This window comes from Egretta garzetta, unplaced genomic scaffold (assembly GCF_000687185.1).
Source record: "Egretta garzetta isolate BGI_Z169 unplaced genomic scaffold, ASM68718v1 scaffold151, whole genome shotgun sequence".
NCBI classification, from domain to species: domain Eukaryota; kingdom Metazoa; phylum Chordata; class Aves; order Pelecaniformes; family Ardeidae; genus Egretta; species Egretta garzetta.
In genome coordinates, this window is record NW_009258615.1 from 5,256,047 (window position 1) to 5,263,784 (window position 7,738).

Below are 7,738 nucleotides of genomic sequence, written 5' to 3' on the forward strand. Positions count from 1 at the left end.
TGGTCACAAATCCAAAACATAGCCCCATACCAGCTACTGTGAAGAAAATTGAACTCTACCCCAGCCAAAACCAGCACACCCTAATGGATTTTTTAGAATCCTTCCCTTCTACACATTCCTGCCTCATAAGCCTGCTTCATGCACATAAATGCACCGATATTTGTACATTCCTATTATCATAAACAATGTGAGCTGCAACTACAAAATACAGTCTTCACACTATACAACTTTTTTTTTTTTTAACATTACAGCACATTAGACCTGTGTTAGCGGACCAAAGTGGATGCATTTGGATACATTTCTTTGTGGCTGGTACTTCAGTGGCTGGTACCTCACTGCAGTGGCTGGTACCTCACTGCAGTGGCTGGTACCTCACTGCCTTCATTCACAGTAATCAAGTAGATAGAAACATTTTCTCTTCACAAACACCTATGAACAAGAAACAAGACTTTAAACTAAGTGGGTGTTCTTTAGGTAGGACAGAAAAGTGGTTAACACTTGGCAGCTGCTTTCCTGGTTTTACTAACCTTGTGCCTCCTACTCAAGGGTTTGAACATGAAAGAGGAGGAAGAACTTTCAATAGTGTCCTTCTTGAAGGGGTCACAAGTCTAAGGTACAATGGATATGTTTAGCCATGGCTGATGCCAACTATTCAAGAAAGGACGCATGCAAAGTGAGCTGACTTTAGTGAAGCAGAAGATGATAATTATGCCATTTCTTTTCTCTCTTTGGGTTTGTTTGGGTTTTGGTTGGGGTTTTTTGGTTTTTTCTTTTTTGTTTGGTTGGGGTTTTTTTAAGTGCTGCATTTGTGTGAAAGAGAAGCAGAAATGGATTGGCTGGACCCTGCTTCTTTAAAGTGCCAACCTTTTTGTCACTAGCATCATGGTAGTTTGCTCCTGTTCTGCACCAGCCCTTTCCTGTTGGAATAGCAGCTATAGCCATGATGAGGCTGTGCTGTGATGACCAGCAGATAACAGTGGAAGGAGCTTATGAGAGAAGTAGAGGGATTTCTGAGGCTGTCAGTCTGCTAATACTAACTCCAAACAGCTAGTCTGTGCCAAGATATTACACTGGGAAGACCATGGTTCAGTACAAACCACTGAAGAGCTGCTTCTATCTCCCTCTTCCAAAGGGAAAGGACAAAGTATGGACTGTGAGATACCATACCTTATATTCTCAGTCTGTGAGGTGGTTCATTTAGCTTTCTAGAACAGTAGAACATCTTGCTTGTTTTAGTCTTTGCATTGTTCTTCTCAGTCCATCCTTGCAAAGATGTCAGGCTCTTCCATGACCTTCTGATTCTGGGATTCAGCATCCAAATCCCTTTCCTCCTCTAAAGGCATGTCCTCTTAATTTTCCTAGTCTTGTTTAAAAACATAAAACCAACTTCAAAAAAAAGAAACAAAACAAAAAGAGCTCTTCATATTAATATGCATATTGTTCTGCCATAGCATAGACTGTAGCTTGTGCTTCATGATTTCTGTGTTTTCTGCATGCTTGCTTCTGGTGTTTAGACTCCACGACTCCTTATTTTTAATTTTAATGCTTAAACAGTCGGGTTGTTTGGTAATAACCTTTCTGTTGAACACCACTTCCTGTAGGTGACAGCTCTGCATGCAGGGGTGTAACATTTCTTAGCTTTTTGTTTAAAACATTATTTTAACCATGTTAATGTTATCTTCAATGGAACTATTGGCTATTCTGATCTCAGAGGAGAGCACTTGCTTTGTTCTTCTGATAAATATTTAAATACATAACTATCATTTTACAGCTCGATATTTCTTACTACAAGTTGTTTCTGGCAATGCATCCAATATTACCCATTTTGTAGCCACCTTCACAAGCAATGCAACTCTGGCCAATGATGGTAATAGTCCAAACCCAATACATATTTGTCTGCAGTGCAAAGAAACAAATCCATGCCAACCTTAGACCATGGTCTTACAATTTCTGGAATTGTCCTCCCAGCTTTTTCATTCATCTGGTTTTGATTTTTTTTTTTTAAACTTCTGTTGATATTTTTTCTCTGCTTAGGTCCATTTGTCCCTGCACAGCACAGTTCTGACCTATGGTCTAGATTTTTTCATATCTAGGTATCCTAGATCACAGATGTAACATTTTTTGCTTCAAGGATTTAAGAACAATCAGTTAGTTCCACTCCAACAAAACTCTAACAAGATTATTACAGGGATGATAAATATGTTGCATAGAACAACCAGTATCAAAAGCTGGCGTTACTTTTGGAAATTCTCATTACATTGTGGCTTCCACAATAACCACCTCTTCTTAAAGGCTGAAAACCTTCTCTTGTACACTGGTGCCCAGGAGGGGCTGTACTCAGCCAGGCTGCAAGTCAAACCAGTCAGCATCCTCTGTCGGTGATGGCCAGCAGCATGTGAGTAAGGAGAAATTGCAAAACCAGGACAAATAGAGCATCAAATATTCCTGAGGATACTCTGAAAGCCTTCTGCAATCAATAGTCTTTTTCCTGAGACAACCATAGAGCTTGTATTTTCCCCATTTTATTCTATCACACACCATTGGAACTATATTCACAACCTAATCTGATACAATCTCACACAGCTGGCACACATCTCTTCAAGGGCTATGCATCCTCTCACTCACTGCTTTCTACCTGTTCTGCTTTCTCTGTTCTACTCTTATTCCTGCCTTTACACATTTTTTTTAAACTCACAGTAGATCAGGAAGAAAAAGTCATGTAACCTACGTGTGCCTCAGTTTCCCATTCTGCAAAATGTGAATTTCCAAACTGAGCTCTACTTGAAAGGTAAATTATAGAATAGACTAGACTATTTCTGTTGGAAGGGACCTACAACAATCATCTAGTCCAACTGCCTGACCACTTCAGGGCTGACCAAGTTGTTCAAACACCTCTTCAACACTGACAGGCACGGGGCATCGATCACCTTTCTAGGAAGCCTGTTCCAGCGTTTGACCACCCTCTCGGTAAAGAAATGCCTCCTAATGTCCAGCTTACACCTCCCCTGGCGCAGCTTTGAACCATTCCCACATGTCCTGTCACTGGATGCCAGGGAGAAGAGATCAGCACCTATAAGTTTAAGTAATTCCTGCAGAGTAATTTATCGATATTAATGTGAAAAAGGGAAACTGGGTGCCAGTGCTACATAATCTACACTGTTACTTAATTACAGTTCAATTCTCTTGTTAATTGTCATGCTTATTCAGATAGCACCTTTAGAAGACACCTCTGTCACACTGATCAGTATATAAATGCATAATAAAAAGAGAGCCCAAGTCTTTCCAGAGCTGTTGCTCACAGCTGGTTGGAGCAAAGGAGGAGAGAACGATGCTCCTTGGGCCTCTCTGTCACCGGCTCATGCTGGCCTGGATGACAGGCTTTCCCATGAAATTCCTTTCTTCTTTCCCCCTCCTCTGCCCTTAGTACAGCACTTGATATATTTTACTGTTACTATAATTACTCGAAAGACCAATTCTTATGCTTCCTTTGACCCAGTTATTATGGTGGGATGTCTGCCCACCTACTTACCAAGCGAACATGCAAGACCATGGCTGAGAAGTCAATCTGACAGATGCAAACATTTGTTTTGAGTAAGACCCTGCATGGGTGCCGTTAGAGGCAGCTGAGGCACAAGTAAACTCCCTCTATTCTGTGTTCTGAAATGGAAAAGTTAAAAATACACAGGAGAGAGCTATGATAAATTATCCTTAAGTCCGCACTCTCACTCTGCATGCTGCATAGCCCTCAGGAGCATAAGTTAATGTTCCAGTAAGATGAAAAAGAGATAGAGTTTGGGGAGCTGGTGCCACCTATATACACACTGAATATCAATGTCATTTATTTCACCTGACATGCTTACACAAATATGTTAAACTTCAAGAAAATCAGCTTTTCATCTTACTCTAGAAAGCTGAATTTAAGCTTTGGAGAGAAACCACAGAGCAATTCCTTACTTGTTAGAAAGCTAGCTGTTTTCTAAAATAAGACGCTTCGGAGAATAGGTGCATTGATCAAAGTTGTTTTGATCAGGGGACCAAAGGCTTTGGTTTCGGCACAGGTTTATGTTTGTTCTTTTGTTTTTTCTTAGCTTGTTTTCCATCCTCCTTTTCCTTCCCCTCCCTCCCACATAGGTTGTTTTGGGGTTTGGTTTTTAAGTGCTGATGGGAAATAGCAGATACCCCCCACCTTTCCTTTCAAACCTGAGCATCAGGACGAGGCCCGCGCTGCTGTGACAGTGCTGCTCTGGCCAGGTTCATCAGGCAACTCCCAAGCGCTCGCTCTTCAGAGCCTGCTCGCCTTCGCCTCCTCCGTGCCACTTCCCAGGCCAGTCGCTAAAAGTAGCACTGAGGATTTGCAACGTGGCACTTAAGCCTCAATCTTGGACTTCCATTTTAAGTGGAAGTAGGATCAGGTCCTTAATTCTTTTTGAACTGGACTGTGGTTTCCAGTCTGACTTAACAGTCCACAAAAGCCAGCAAATGGCCGGTGCCTCGCATTCTTCTCTAGTCTCGGTCGTGTGACTTATAAATGAAGCCCCAGCACCCTTAGTCTCAGTCCCCTGAGCCATCCCGTCCCCATCTAGTTGGCATTTTTAAATTTAAGCACTTTTGTTCCCAGAAGCAGGGGAGATGCAAGATTAAATAGTCATTTTACACCCACCTTTCAAACAATTGGAGAAGCCTCTGGGCAGTTAAGTTAATCCTCCTCCCTCTTCCCCTCACACACTTTGTATGAAAGGAAATTCTGCAGCTAGTCGCCTAAATCCTCTAATCCCACCTCTCGTGCTTTGAATCCTGGCAGATCATAGAATCGCTTAGGTTGGAAAAGACCTTTGAGATCATCGAGTCCAACTTTTAATCTAACCCTGCCATCCCACCACTAAACCATGTCCCTAAGCCCCTCATCTATCCTTCTTTTAAATACCTCCAGGGATGGGGACTTGACCACCTCCCTGGACAGCCCATTCCAGAGCCTGACAACCCTTTCCATGAAGAAGTTTTTCCTAATGTCTAGCCTAAACCTGCCCTGGCGCAACTTCAAACCATTCCTCCTCGTCCTATCGCCCATCACCAGGGAGAAGAGGCCGACCCCCACCTCACTACAGCCTCCTGTCAGGCAGTTGTAGAGGGCTATCAGGTCTCCCCTCAGCCTCCTCTTCTCCAGACTGAACAACCCCAGTTCCCTCACCAGCTTTGTTGCTCTCCTCTGGACTTGTTCCAGCAATGCAACATCTTTCTTGTAGTGAGGGGCCCAAAACTGAACACAGTATTCGAGGTGTGGCCTTGATGATGCGGTATGTTCCTGCGCCTCCACCCCGCGATGCTGGTGGCCCTCCCTGGCAGTGGCACAGGGGCAGCCATGGGCAGCAGGATGAACCCCGCGCTTTGCAGCAAGGAGGGATTCCTGCACAGGTCCAGCCTATAAAGGTCCCAGAGACCTGCTGCCTGGCCCTGCAGGCTGTGGCGAGGGAGAAGTTCTGCTTCTGAGAAACATGCAGTTTGGTCCCTAAATGGAAATTTTGTCCCAAGCTGCCATTGCCCAGGAACAGAAATCGGATAAAAGCTGCTGGTAGGGACAGTTGTTAGTTGGATGTGGTTTGACACAGCTGGCATCATGGCATCAGGATGTGCAACGGTCCAGAAAATCAAAGCAGGCCTTCCCTGGACGCGGCGGAGGGCCACTCATCAGGCACCTGCCTTCAGACAGGAAGCAGTTAATACAAAGCGTCCATAATTAGACTTCATATTAGCTCTCAATTAAGGTGAATGAGGAGTGTTCACACCTCTCTCGGTGCTATTATTTCAGCCTTGCTGGCTGGCAGACTCCACAAGACAGCAATGTATCCTTGTCATAGGGACCAGCTGTCCCTGCTTAGGTGAAGCAGTCCCTTTTTTGTCATTCTGTCCCATTAAAATAATTCATCAACTCCGATGCATTTTAGTAGGGGCTAATGGTGCGACCCTGTTTTCCCTTCAAATGTCCCTATTAATTACTTCTGCATGTTGTTGCCTGTGTTATATGGTAAAATATTTTGCAACTTTTTCTTAATTCCTGAAAATGGAGAGTAAAAGAGCTAACTCCCCCCTCCCCCAATAAACAACAACCCTGTTCCTAACACAACTCCTTTCTGGAGGTGGTAAATCACCACTGGATTATTTTGTCTCTCCAAATACATTGCAGTTAATTGCTTTTTGAGCAGGTGTCTATCACCACCCTCTGCTGGATGGAGTCCAAACAATCCAGTCATCTATCACAGGCCCTATGTTCTGAGCACCCTGCCTCCATTTTTTTGGATAGCAGGTAAAGAGGCAAAAAGGAAGGTTAGGAATGAGTAACTTTGAAAAAAAAAATCCTGTTGAGTTGAATAATTCATGTTGAAAATATTTTAAGATAAAACATGAAGCTACGTAGGTAATTTGTAGAAGGGTATGCAATGATATCAAACCAGATCATATGAAAAAAACCAGACAAAATTTTCAGATCACCAAAACATTTTTTTACAAGTTAGTGAACAAAATTTGAAGGGACAAATTCTTTTCTGCATCTATCTAGAAGAGAGATCCACAACAAGGAAATCTCCACTTTTTGCTTTGAAGACCACTCATGCTGCTTTCAAGGCTTGTGGTTACCTGGTACAAAGAGGCTGTCCCAAAGCACGGGCTGAATCTGGCCCCTTAGATTAGAACAGCATCTTTAGTTATTGCCACAAAAGAAGAGGCATGGTTTAAAAAGCCATTTGGTATTTTAAATATTATCTTTAGAGTCCTTCCCATTTAGACAAGTAACATGGACAGCACACATAATGTCTGTTGACAGGAAGATCTGGAACAAATTTTTTTTAACCTTTTGAGGCTTTCATGTCACAGGGTGAAATGGAGTCATGTGGTGATCATTAGGGACAGGGGTGGCTGCACAGCTCTGTGGCCTCTGTTCCTTCTGCCGTGACCCAGGTTACGTGCATCACACCAGGCTGTACTGCCATAGGGTACACGTATCCCTGGGGTGTCAGACCAGCATGGAAACAGCAGCCTCATCAGGTGTTCGGAGCTGATCCAGCCATCCTTGTTCCACGGGCAGAGCCTTTAGCAGTTGCCACCCACAGCATCAGCCTTGGACACCCCTAAGATGCGGCTCACATCTTACTCTGGAACTCACACCCAAGGAAAGCTTAGACACCTCTGCTCTGCCATGGGGCAGTGAGGCCATTCTGGCGGTGTTTGTTCACTGGCGCCCATTCAAACCGGTCCTGTCATAGCCTCTCTGCTGCTCCAGTAACTTTCATCCTCCCTGCACGAGGTGGTCTGTACTGCTAAGGTCTTAGCACTTTGAAAATAAAGCCCATAAAGAACCTACATCTTTAAGTGTCATTAAATGCATTTAAAGTGTGGTCTTTAACTACATCTGGGGAAAAAAAAAAAAAAAAAAAAAATCAAAGCCAGCATGTGTTATCAGTCCTCATTACTACAGCTTCCTATCCCTAATACAGAGATGAATGAAATGAAAGTCAATGAAATCAATATTAGGATGTGTCACAGATACACAGACATTTACACCTAGGAGACATTTACATCTCTCCTCTTACCACCCTCTCCTCACTTGGAAATTGCCTTTCTCATATACAAGGACCTGAAACATATGGCCTGTGGGACATTTCCATTGGGTCAGGAGTTTCAAGCAGATACATGTTAAAAAAAAATAAGCAGAATGGATTCCTTAGCCCAGCCAGCATTAATCTCT

The 7,738-nt window shown here is 43.3% G+C and overlaps 1 long non-coding RNA gene across 1 annotated transcript in view; it reads right to left on the bottom strand.

Annotated features, from left to right (window-relative positions):
* Nucleotides 1-356: 356 nt before the first annotated feature.
* LOC118453289 overlaps nt 357-7,738 on the bottom strand; it is a 21,446-nt gene continuing 14,064 nt past the window's right edge. Inside the window, exons 5-6 of the long non-coding RNA XR_004843215.1 lie at nt 1,168-1,363; nt 357-429 (exon numbers count right to left, since the gene is read on the bottom strand). This is a non-coding gene — a long non-coding RNA (uncharacterized LOC118453289). The remainder of the gene's footprint in view (nt 430-1,167; nt 1,364-7,738) is intronic.